Source organism: Malania oleifera, chromosome 9 (assembly GCF_029873635.1).
Source record: "Malania oleifera isolate guangnan ecotype guangnan chromosome 9, ASM2987363v1, whole genome shotgun sequence".
NCBI lineage: Eukaryota > Viridiplantae > Streptophyta > Magnoliopsida > Santalales > Ximeniaceae > Malania > Malania oleifera.
In genome coordinates, this window is record NC_080425.1 from 25,533,415 (window position 1) to 25,547,253 (window position 13,839).

At 34.2% G+C, this 13,839-nt stretch overlaps 1 protein-coding gene across 2 annotated transcripts in view; it reads right to left on the bottom strand.

Moving 5' to 3' along the window:
• The window catches only part of LOC131164042 (phosphoglycerate mutase-like protein 1), a 37,485-nt gene extending 33,854 nt beyond the window's left edge, over positions 1-3,631 (bottom strand). The window contains exon 1 of one of the 2 annotated variants that reach the window (XM_058120962.1): positions 3,144-3,631. The gene's annotated coding sequence lies outside the window, so the exon portion shown is untranslated. The remainder of the gene's footprint in view (positions 1-3,143) is intronic. The other variant, XM_058120961.1, reaches the window with a different exon arrangement.
• Between the last annotated feature and the right edge of the window lie 10,208 nt (positions 3,632-13,839).

Sequence of the window (13,839 nt, forward strand, 5' to 3'; positions counted from 1 at the left end):
ACTCACAAGTGGAATTCTCAACAATCTTCCCCTCACTTGTGAGTTCCAACTGCTCCACCTTGAACGAAAATCATCTCCTTTATGGGAGCAAGCCTAATTTTCCAACAGTTGCTCAAGTGGGCCTTACCACCATGCCTTACGTGCCTCAAATTGCATTCCACGTGCCTCCAAACCAATCATACTTCCCACTTCTTGACGTTATTTGGATCCATCTTCCAGGCTTAGATGATCCATATTGGCCTTGGTCACACACTTGGTCCTCCAACTATTAGCACATCAAGAGAATTAGCTTTACCTTGACGTTTTATAATATCGCTCGCGTAGAGTAACAAAATCGTCAGCTCTGATACTACTTGTTAGCACAGGAGGTGTCCATGGGTGGGCTTGAAACACATGGGTGAGCACCAACTTGACCCAAGAGTTTAAACCTAATTTTTCCAATGTGGGACAAACTCACAAGTGGAATTCTTAACAATGACACCATAAAAGGTTTTGTGTCTGCTTCATTTTGTGAGTGTCAAAGAATTAAAGCCCTTAAAAATCATTGGAAGCAGCCCACTTCCATCAGTGATGAATTTTAAACATAAGCTTTAACTTCCTATATAATGAGCACTTAAGTTTGAAGTTCTTTGGCCATTATCCATAAAAATTCAGTGCAATCATCTAGGTCAATTTAATATGAACCACTAGACCCTCCAGCTCATGCATTACTTTGTCAAAATTAATGATGTAGTGAGCAATAGCTAGTTGTTACATATATCAAGTGCAATACCACCATGCACCATTGTGTATTGTCATTTGCATGCAATCAAATTAAGACAAAATGGGGCCAAGATAGATTTCATGCACTATACACGCTTCATGCACTTGTGGGCCAGTGCGTTGCTACTTCATCTTCACTTTGAATTTCCCACAAACCTTAAATACCGTTCTACCACTTTCAACTCTATCCTCACACATCATTTGAACACCCAAGCATGATAGTTAAAAATCTTTTGATCCAAATTTTAGATTATGGCGAATATCACAGCCATTTTACAACATCAAAATTTTGGTGAAAACCAATTTCATATAAAACTTTGAATCCTTAATCTCTCCATATACACAATCAAATTCAGAAACACGGAACTTTAGTCTCATTTTGAAAAGAGGATTTTAACCATATGAATCTTCTCATAAAAGAAATTACCAGAAAATTGCCGATGGCAATCAGTCAAAGAGAGAAAACGTGAGCATTTTGGCCATACTAATTAGGCCTAATTGTGTGAATTTTCATAGTAGATGTGTAGAATCATGAGAGAAAGAAGCCTTTGGTCTTGATACAAATGTTGGAAAACAAAATTGTGTAAATCAACCCAATCCAACACTAGTTGCACACCTTGCCCCATAACATACGTTGAATGCATGATGAACCCAAATTGAACTAAGATGAATACATCCTTATTAAACCACCAGTAGCCTTAAGGTTGTGTTTGCTTTGTGGAATGTCTATTCTTAGGAATAGAGTCTCTTTCATAGAAGAATTTGGTAGTTTGTATAAAAAATATGTTATTATCATGAAAAGCAAATAACAACGTAAAATTTTCTATAAACCCATAATAAGGAATAGACATGAAATAACTAATCCCAATTTTATTATGGAAATATCTATTCTTTTCATATTCCATGTTGGATGGAATACTAAATAATAAGTAATAACCATTACTTCTAGTCCCAAATTTCTCATTTTAAATAATATTCCTAAGAATAGCTATTCTGCAACCTAAGATTGTTGAAAAAAAATTTGGTGGATAATAAAATTGTATTGGAAAGAAGCTTCAAGGCACATTGCTACTTGTTGCTTTTCTTAAGGATTTATTTGCTCACATCATGAACAAACCATTAGTGAAACAACACAAAGATGAACCGGTCCAATTCAAGATTGTTGCAACTAAATTACTGTTCAGGTGCAATAAAATAATATTTTGGCATGTTTGATGAAGGAGAAGGGGTATTATGGAGTTCTAGGATTTCTATATTGTCTAGATTTCTAAAAGCCAAATCTATGTCCTATTACCATTTGAATAATAAAAAACCCAGACTACACATGCTTTGGTACTAGTCACAATCATAAACATGGTTTAAACTAGACATTCTTTGGTGCTTACTTGTACCCAAGGGTTACATCCTCTAAACAACTTTGGACACACCCTTTGGATTTCGGGTACAAATCTTGATTATTTAAAATTTTCCAACAATAAGTATGGAAAAAGCACAAACCCATCATTTACCTTGCATATATAATTAAGAATAGGGATGCCCAGGATTGGTTTCTAGGATCTAGATCACCTTCAAATAATGAATTTATCATACCATATTGAGAAACCACTTTCTCCTTGTAAAAAAACACGTTTCGTAAACAACTTTTTAGCTTTTGGATTTTTTGTTGGAGCTTTTAAGTCACTATTTGGAACTTTTAAAAGTTAAAGGCTAGGTTTGTCAACCAGATTATTCTATTCCATGAGTGTCCTTAACTTTTTCTTTCCAAATATTACAAAATTATTCATCCGTTATTTACATTTCCTAGAATGATACATCAATTTTGGTCATAATAAACATCTCAGGTAGCTTACAGCCTTTTCTCCAAAGGCTAAGGATTTTTTTTTTCTTTTTAATAACTCTTATCCGAACCAGCTGTCTTTCATCAGTTTTAAAATCTCATTTTCATTAGCTACAGCCAAGATAAGCCTAAAAGCATTAGCCAAGGGTCTGTCAATAGGTTTTATTATCTACAAATCTCTAAAATATTGGAAATTGTCTAACAATAGCTAAGTTGGAAGAGTAATCTTTCTCAGTGAAAATAAATTATCATGGAACGAACATTGTGGCTGAGCAAGACTATATATATATATATAGGAGCATACTGCATATCAAGATAGTAAAAATAATAAGAAAATGATCAAACATCTCTCAGACAATGAACGACGAAAGTAAAAACAAAAGGATGGCAGTTCAAAAACTGATTGGTGAGAATGAGCACCCAAGCAAAAATGTTCCATAAGGCCACATCCTACAGGCCCACATTAATTAACCACGACTTTTAACAGATTGGTTTTCAAGAACCCCAGAAGCACTGAAATAAAAGAAAGTTTGTGAACCCATACCGGGTCAGGAGCGGAGGCAGCCGTGGTGAGATTCCAAGTTTCTTCTCACTTGCTCTGCATTTCCACTGTTGTCTGGCAAACCAAACGCACAGAAGGAATTGGGAAATAATGAGGGCAGAGAGAACATGAGAAGGGGGAACTGAAGAGCAGAGGCAGAGAATAAAGTGAGGGAACAGTCCACGCAGCCGCAGGGACCCCTGGCAGTGGCATCATCTGAGAGGTGGCGTCTGGAAAATCAAAGTGACGATTCTCGAGACATGCATGTTGATCTAGCTGTCGTATTAGAAAAAGCTATCTAAAGCTGGTGGCAGTCGGCTAGTGGGCGCTAAAGGCGATGGCATGAATGGCGTTGCTTTTGTTTTGTTTTTGTTTTTTTCGGTTTGTGGAAGAAAAATATTATTGTATAATACAAAGCGAACAAACAAAAGGTGCAGCAAGGGAATCAGGGTGGTCCAGTGACCTGAGCAACGCACATATCTTTACTACCAAGCAATAATACTATCCCTGCATGCCACATTAAATCCAGTTTGAAATCTCGACAACTGTTCTTTTTTTTAATTTACGTTCCTTTTCATGTTTAGTCGATAAGAAAAATAAAAGGAAAAAAATAATATTAATGATTATTGTTTCAATATGACTAATTTTTTAAAAATATTAATGATATATAAAATCAAGTTTTGTTTGATGTGACATATATAATGTTGGTTTCCTTCTTGTGGAACCCATGAAAAAAGCTTTTTTTTTTTTTCATTATTGTTTTGTTGGCTTCTCAAAAAAGGCATGTGGGAGAGCATGTCCTTTGGTACTCTCAAAAAGCCATGCCCGGTTAGGCACACAATAGCAGCGACTCCCGGTAGCAGCCTCTCCTCCATTCCGTTTTTTCCCACACAGCCATCGCCTGCAGCACTCTTCCGGCCTGCAGTAGCTTGTCCTCACGCCAACAGAGCACATAGTCATTTTTGTTGTAGCAACCTGTTGCCGCTCTCTTCTTCTTGCGACTGGCGTTGGTTATTCTTTGAGAACTTTGTTCGCAACATTGGTCAGACCTTTTTATCTTACTCCATTTGATATACACTTTTGTATATTTATAAGGCTTGTGCCTTTTGTATTCACTTTGTACAAATTTTGGTGAAAGTAGATTTGGATCACTGTGCCCCGTGAACATACCTCAACATTTGAGGAAACCATATTAAATTTCTTGTGTCTCATTTTATTTATTATTTGTATTATGCCATTGATTTATTTGTGGAATTGTTCGCATATATAATTTTTCCCAATAAGTGGTATTAGAGCCGTGTTATTTGGACTCATTAGGTTTGTGTAAATCATGGATAGTAATGTTAGTTATATGATTAGCTTCAATGGAAGCAATTGGGTAACTTGGAAAACAAAAATGCAAGACCTTTTATTTTGCAAAGATTTGGATGGACCTATTGAGGGTGATAGCCGAAAACCTAAAGACATGAGTAATGATAAGTGAAATAGGCTTAATAGAAAAACTATTGGTGTCATCCGACAATGGATTGATGATAGTGTTTTTCATCATATTTCTACCGAAATTTCGACACATGAATTATGAAAAAAATTGGAGGGTCTTTATGATAGAAAATCGGCTACAAACAAAGTTTTTCTTTTCCGAAAATTGGTAAACTTGAAATATAAATATGGTAGTCTTATTACCAAGCATTTGAATGAGATGAAAAATATTATCAATCAGTTTGCTACTATGAAAATAGTTTTTGATGATGAGTTGCAGGGTCTAATGGTTCTTAACTCTTTGTCATAAAGTTAGGGAACTTTAATTGTGACAGTTAGTAATTCGGCTCCCGATAAAATTATTACTATGAACCAAGTAACTAGCAGCTTGTTGAATGAATAAATTAGAAGAAAATGAGTTGGTTATTCTCATTTAGAGACACTTGTGACAGAAAATTAGGGGAAAGGTAGAAGTAAAAGTAGAGCTTCTCACCGTAATGATAAATATAGAGGTCGGTCTAGCTCAGTTTCGAAAAAGGATATTGAGTGTCACTATTTTCATAAAAAGGGGCATATGAAGCGGGAGTGTAAAAAAATTGAAGTTCAAGGAGTAAAGCAAAGAGAAAAATTTTGAGAAAATGCATGAAGACACAACTTCAGTTGCATTTGATAGTGATCTTATAGTTGTTTGTTATGAAAGTTGCATTAATTTGACAAATCAAGAGACTGATTGGGTTATTGATTCCGGTGCGTTATTCCATGTCACTTCTCGGGAAGATTTCTTTACTTCCTATTCCAAAGAAAGTTATGGAGTTGTTCACATGGGAAATGAAGGTTTGTCAAAAAATTGTTGGCATAGGAAATGTATGTTTGGAAATAAATTTAGAATGCACGTTGGTGCTCAAAGATGTGAGACATGTACCCGACATTTGGCTAAATTTGATATCTACTATTGTAACGACCTGCTTAATTTCCATTTTTTTTTTTTTATACTATGACATTTTACATGCTATGATACTATACTGGGAGTAAACCCAATCATTAACCTAAGTAGCGAGAAGAAAAAATCACATAGACATAACCATATGTAAATATATATATATACAATACCAGAGTACTAATGTGTTTCCCAAAATATACACATATATATGTTTCCCAAAATACCCTCAACTATACTAGGATATACAAAAATCCTCCACAAATATACTCACTATCTACTGATAGGGCAGTACTGTGGCCTCTCTATCTGTGAGTCTGGTCTACTCGCCTACCTGGATCACCTGAAAAATGATTCAACACTAGGATGAGCCAACGCTCAGTAAGACGAAATATGTAATTACTAGTATGTGGCAAATGAGCTACAATATTATGAAAATCTGTTTCTATATTATTATGTATAACTGGATACGTAAGTACAGTACAAGTAATAAAATACACCACCCTTTTGATGTTGCTTAACATAACAGTATTGTAGGTTACTATTCAAAATACTTCTAGTGTACATAAGTATGTTCCCTGTTTCTATAAATCTGTACATACGTAATAAGAACTGAAAACTTTCCCTGTGGATAACTGTGTGTTATGATTTAACCATTCATGACAGGGTTGTGCGGCCCGTAGGCGGGATCTACACTGGCTAGCCGACCAGGGTAAATCACTATACTCCATCGGTCTGATCTGCCCACCTCAACCCATATCTGATGGGGAGCCTGTCCACGTCAAGGGCCTAAGTGATCGACCTACTACTACATATTATCTAAATAGATGGTTGCATTCATAACATAAATATCTGTAACAACGGTACCGTGCTCTGCTGTATGGTCCAACAGGGTCTAATACTATATAATATATCTCTATATACAACTATCTAATTTACCATGATTCTGAAATAATCGTAATAACCATGATACTGAATAAACTGTAACTGTAATCCATACGTCATAGTACTGAGAACTGTATAATCATAACACTGAAAACTGCATAATCATAGTACTAGAATTCGTATAATCATGGTACTAAGATTCATATAATCATGGTACTAAAATTCGTATAAACATGGTACTGAAATTCGTAAAATCATGATACTGAAATTCGTAAAACATATCTCCGTACTATATTCATATTCTCAAGCCACACCATACTTTAATACATAATATTCATAATTTAATAAACTGTATAATATTTTAAAATTACCCAGTATAATGTATTTCCCTTACCTGACTATTGGAAAGTCCCCATGGTATACTGGCCTAACACCCGCAGGGCCTCCTATACAACACCCTGAAAACAACATTTTCCAAAATAAAATATTAGTATTTCTTCATCTACATCATTTCCTATAACTGTCATAAGGCTAAAAATGGACTAAAAGGTCTTACCCTAAATTTGTGATGAAATCCAACTTAATCCCACCGACGATCCGCCCCAGCAAACTTGAAGAGAACTTCTCTAGGAACGTTGCGGTGGCTTCAGATCGTTGATCCGGCGACTGGCAGGGCCGAAATCGAAGAGAGAAGTGGAAGAGACTGTAGGAGAGAGAGAGGAGAGAGAGAGAGAGAGAGAGAGAGAGAGAGAGAGAGAAGCGCTGCAATTGAATAAAAATCCGATTTTTCACTATTTATAGGGGTCGACGAGTCCTTTAGTAAATTCGTTGACAAACCTTACCCTTCGTCGACGAAATTCAGAGTGGCCTAAATCCTTCCCTCGGTATTTTCTCATCGATGAAGCCTGGAAATTCTTGAAATAATTATTACCTCTAAAATGTAATGTCGCGTTCGTCGACAAAGCCTACTGCCTCCTTTTGTTTCTATTTCCATTTCTCTTCCTCATTATTATTTAAATATTATTATTCTTCGGGTCACTACAACTGTAAAGCTTGATGATGAAGGGTTTGACAACCATTTTGGTGATGGAAAATGGAAACTCACAAAGGGTAATTTGGGGGTGGCTAAAGGCAAGAAGACTAGTACACTATACATGATGCAAGGTAAAATTGGTAATGGTGTCATGAATGCAATTGAGAGTCACTCTTCCACCGATTTGTGGCACAAGTGGTTTGGGCACATGAGTGAAAAAGGAATGTAGTTTTTTTAAAAAAAGAAACTCCTACTCGGAATGAAAGGTACTCCTCTTAAAGCTTGTGTTCATTGTTTGGCCGGTAAGCAACATAGAGCTCCTTTTCGTATGAAGTTTGTTACTAAAAAAATCTAATGTTCTAGATTTGATACATTCTGATGTATGTAGTCCTTTGAAAATTAAGTCTTATGGTGGTGCACTTTATTTTGTTACTTTTATTGATGATTGTTCAAGAAAAGAATGGGCTTACACTTTGAAGACTAAAGATCAAATTTTAGATGTGTTTAAGCATTTTCAAGTCAAAGTTGAAAGGGAGTTTGGAAAGAAGGTAAATGTCTGCACTCGAATAATGGTGGAGAGTACATTGGCCCATTTGATGCATATTGTTATAGACAAGGCATTAGACATCAAAAGACCGTCAAGAAAACCCCTCAACAAAATGGAGTTGCCGAAAGGATGAACCGCACCATACTGGAGAGAATGAGATGTATGCTCTCTCATGCAAAGTTGTCAAAATCATTTTGGGGTGAAGTAATGAGGATGGCGGTGGACTCGATTAATTTGTCTTCTTCAACTCCTCTACTTGGTGAAGTTCCTTAAAAAATTTGGAAAGCTAAGGATGTCACTTATGATCACTTGAAAGTGTTTAGTTGTCATGCATTTGTTCACATTCCAAAAGATAAAATATCCAAACTTGATGACAAGACAATGCAATGTATTTTTCATGGCTATGCCATGATGAATTTGGATATAGATTGTGGGATCCGGTTGGCAAGAAAGTCATTAGAAGCTAGGATGTTGTATTTTTTGAAGATCAAACAATTGAAAACTTTGGCGCGATTGATCCTCAAGATCAACCACTCAATTTTTCAAGTAAATATGAGAGTTGGGAAAATGATTTTCCTCAAGATTGACCTTTGTAAAACAAAAGTGAGTAACCTTTCTAGCAAGAATATATGAGTGAATATATTGCTCAAGACTCTTAAAGAATAACCCAAAGGATTTTCTCCCAAAAATATATTCAAAGGTAAGAATAGGAGATACTAGGGTTTTCTTTCTAAATGATTGACCTTTCAAATATGAAAGACAAGAAGGCTCTCAAGCAATATAGATATGAGATTACGTATATGCTCAAGCCTTTTTGAATATCTCAAAAGATGTTCTCCAAAATGTTTTTCAAGAAAAAGTAGAGAAATGTGATTTTGATGCTTAGAAAAGAGTATAAAGAATAAGCAATAGACAAAGAATAATCAAGTATACTCTAATATATTTTTTTAACATTTTCAAAGAGGTTTAGCCAAGTATTTATAGGCATTTTCAAAATATGGTCGTTAAGTGATTGTTGGACATTAAAATAATAATTTAATTTGAATTTTTCTGACCGTTGGAAGCTCAAATTGAGCTGAACTCGAGAGGTCCGATCGACTGGGCCATGGGCCGGTTGAACGACCAAAGGCGATTTCCAATTTAGAGAGCTTTGGTCTACCAAGCACCAAGATCTGGTCTGCCGAATCATCCTTCATATGAAGGTCGGTCGACTGGGCCAACAAAGCTTTCCAGAGGTCGATCGACTGGGCTCTATATAAAAAACCCATGTAATCAGTCCAACCGACTGGGATTGAACAACCAGTTGACTGGGCCCTTTTTAAAAACCTCATTTTTGGCATGATGAACACTCCGGTCGACTAGCCTTAACAAAAATGAGTTTTTGGCCTTGTCTTTGATTTCAAAAATATTTCAAACCTTTTGTTATTGCTTGTCTTTAAGTATAAAAAGGTTTTCATTAAATTTAGAGTTCCTAAGGTCAATATATGGTCATTAATGAGCTTCAATTTAAACCATATGAAATGCATGTACAATTAAACCTAATTACTATTACAATTTTAAAACAATAAAGTCTTCAGTCTTTGCTCTTTGTAATTCAATGGAATACGCCAATTTGATATGAGCTTTGAGTTTTTCTTTGTTTTCATATTATATCATCATCTATGCTTTTCTGAAATTTAACATGTTCATACACTAGATACACAAATGAGATATTATGATTTGTCATAATTAAAATAGGGATCGAACTCAATAATTCAACAAAAATTGTAATAGTTATTAGTTATTGGAAACTAGAGGATTTAGTTTTTTAGAAGCAATACATTGGCTTTGGCTCAAATGTGTGTGTTTGAGTACGTGTGTAGATGTTTGAGTATGTATTTTCAACATAGGACACATCTATTTGGAATGGAAATCATTATTCTACATACTTTTATGGCACTATTATTTTTTTGTCAGCTTGCAATTGTTTTGAAAAAATTGAAAATTGAATCTTATGGTTTTTTGTTGTTTTGGTAAAACAAAATACTTTAATATCTAGAATTAACTTTTGTAAATTAAATCATTTAGTTTATACATAGTTTGTATTAAAATTTAAATAAAATAATTGTGAGTTTAAAATTTTAATTAAAGTAAAAATATCTATAAAATTTCCAAAAATTTTAAATTATTAAAAAATAATAAAAGTTATTTCATAGAATATTTTGACTTCAATTTTCATATACAATAAAATTGTTTTTGTAGGATTAAACAATTAGTATGGAATAAAAAAGTGCATACACAAAAATGAAAATAATTATTTATGGTCTATTTTGAATTTATTAATAAAATTTTTTGATAGCTTAATTTAATGATTGTGTTTTCTTTAATATGTTGTCTTTGATGTTGTTAACTAGAATTCACCTTTGATCCATGACATAAACATCCTAGGGGATGGTGGATAATATCAAGTGTTATGTCTTGAATATTGAATGCAACACTGAATTTGTGAACTATGTATTGTATTAATTGAAACAATCTTTGGAACTAAATGCTAAATTATTTTAGTCAAACCAAAAAATATGTATATGAGATAGGGATTGGGATATAATAACATGTTTATCATGGAGTATTGTGAAATCTAGATTTTGTTAGGGTCACAATATTCACCAATCTCTAAATTAATGGACCTTTTGCCAAATCAATAATAGAAATATCTTTAGTCTAGTTGAAGATAGTTCAACAAAATTAAAAGGATTATTAAGTAATATTGTCCGTCATTGAATTTTAGACCATCAAGGACCTTGTCTTTTGTTGTGATATGGATGGGATAACTAGGATGCACAGTGGAATAAAAATGCAACAAGCAAATGAAACACAACTAGAAAATGATAAACAACAAGAACAACAATAAGATTTACGTAGTTCAGTAAAGCCTACATCCATGGAAGTAATGACACAAAATGGTCACACACTCTCAATACATACCCAGAATGACATATATAACAGTCTCTCAGAGGTTTCCCTTCAATTACCCAACCACCCCAATGTTCAAATTCAAAATAATAAAAAAAATTGCTCGCAGTTCAGGCGCACTCGTCGACGAGTACAGGGGATTCGTTGATGATACAAAAAAGGACACTCGTCGATAAGAATAGGGCATTTGTCAACGAGCCCATTTTCTGCTCTCGGTATCTCTAGAACTCTAAGATTTATCTGCTCTCAGGATCTACTCGTCAATGAGCACAGGGCACTCGTCCATGAGTTCTTGCTGTGCTGCTCCTTTATGTTTTTCTTCCTTATTTTTTTATTGAAAACTAAGGTGTAGTCCCAAGAGGGGGGGTGAATTGGATTATTAAAATTCCTTTTAAATTCCTTTTATAAATTCTCAACCTTTTGTTTATTCATCAAATACAATGTAAGTACTTAATTAATTATTCAAACCACAAACCAAAACTTAACAAAAGTAATCAACTCAAGTAAACCAAAATTGAAACAATCATTCAACCAATCATCAACTTAAAGTAATCAACCACTCAATATAATCTGTAGCTCTTTAGCATTGCAGAAGTTCGAAATATTTGTTTGTTTACAGCCCTATGAACATATGTAAGTCTTGTGGTTAATTGATTTGATTTCTCAATTTGCTGCATAATCAACACTCTTTCCAAAAACTTAGACTTTAAATAAACTTTTAGTTAATATGTCTTTAGTGTTGAATCAATCAACATACTCCCTTACGGTTTCCGCAATTTATTGATCAACCAACGTACTCCCTTTCAGTTTCAGCAAGCCCAAAAATAAATTAATCTTTAGCTTATTTAATTTCCAAACTACGTAGTATATATGATCAAGAATTTAAAACATCCACCTAGTTTTTGGGTATGCTGAAAAATAAAGAGAGTAAGGGAAAGAGAAGGAGATCAAGGTTTTTACGAGGTTCGACTTATCCCTCGCCTATGTCTTTGCCTTAGGAAAACCACCTAAGGATTCCACTATACGTGTTCCTTTCCGAGTGGAATAAAACGTTATACACTCCTTCAATAGGCTAGAATAATCACCTCTCCAAGCAATACCCCACGCTTGGGCACTCCTTCAATAGGTTAGAGTAATCACCTCTTCAAGCGATACCCCACGCTTGGTCAACAATCCAACAACCTGGAATCATCCAAGAACTACAAGAAACACAAAATAATTGTTGCGTGCAAGAACACTCTCACATAGATCGAATTAGTACACTTTCAAAACTATATACTTCAAAGTAAATCGATATGAAATTGAAATTGAAGCTCAAGGAAATTTATCACTGGTTAATTCTTTCAATGAATGAAAGATTCAAACTTGAAGCACAAAATCAATGATTAAGAGTCTGCAATTCTCAGTAAATTTCGTGAGCTATGTGTGCGCAAGAGAGCCTTTGAAAGATGAGAGCAATTTAGAGAGTTTAAGAGCTGAAATTGTTTCTTGGTATTAAAATCAATGGCCTTGGAGGCTATTTATAGACTTTAAAAAAGTAATTTACTTGGTCCCCATGTTTACTTGGAGTAGTGTCCAAGTTTTAAATAATTTTGAGCCGCAAGAAATCAAATTTAAAAACTTTCCCGTCAAGGAAAAAAATAAAATTTTATCACGTGGCAGTAGCCTGTCACTTTAGGTCAAGCGCCTGTCAACTTAAAACTCAGTTTAAATTAAAAGTTAGAAAGGTGGCAGTTGCTTGGCAAAATACTGTCAGGCTTCTTGTTTTACCATGTCAAGCGCCTGTCAAGATCTGGTCAGTCGCCTGACGACCTTCTGCCTTTTTATCTTAAAAACCTTGAATATGTCAACCTACTGAGAGTATACAGTCTAGTTAAAAATTGTTGTTTTTAAGATTTGTTTACAAAAACTCTCTTTGCTTCTCAAATCTTGAAATTTTGAATATTTTCCAAGATTAAAAATTAGGTCTCTAGGTCTCTTATATTTAATGAGCTTCAAAGATTTTCATATTGATGTATACTTGAAGTACTTACATAATATGTCCTATAGACTCTTTAAGTTCTTGAACTCATTGAAGTCTTCATATATGAATTTTTTGCTTTAAGTCCTTTTAGTCCTGAGCTTCATCTTCTTTGAGCTTTCATTCTAGATCACTTGAATTGATGTAAACTTTCAAAATATTCCTTGTGACCATTTGATGTATGCTGAGATTTCATGAATTTGAGTTTCCAAGATCTTTTTTTCCTGAAAATCACAACTTTGAAGCATATCAAATTAAGAGTTTTAAGCCTTGTAAGGCCAACAATCTCTCCCTTTTTTATGATGACAAAAAAGGAGCAAAAATTTGAGTGAGCCTTAAAAAGACTCCCCCTTACAATAAGCATTATCTTAACAAACTTAACAATATCAAGATCAATTTAAAAAACAAACTCTTTTACTATCATGTTCATCGCATCATTCAAGTTCAAGTTCTTCATTTAAGTTCAAGATCATCATTTAAGTTCAAGATCAAACCCTCTCATATTCAATATCATGCTCATGCTCAATTTTTGTCCAAAACTTCTCCCCCTTTTGACATCAATCAAAAAGAGTAAGATATCAAGAAAAACATATAAATAATAAGGCTATGAGCAACCATAAGCAAAAGTATAGATCTTAGTGAAGATTCATACTAGCTCAAAATTCATCATGCATATTAATTTATCTTTGCTTACAATAATCTCTCCTTCATTGACATTAATTCATGATACCAATTGTTTATTTCATGATACCAATTGAAAGTTAAAAAAAACATAATATAAGCAATAAGTCATAACACTCCCCCTGAATTTAATATATTTAGATTTTCATTCATGAAATGAACTAT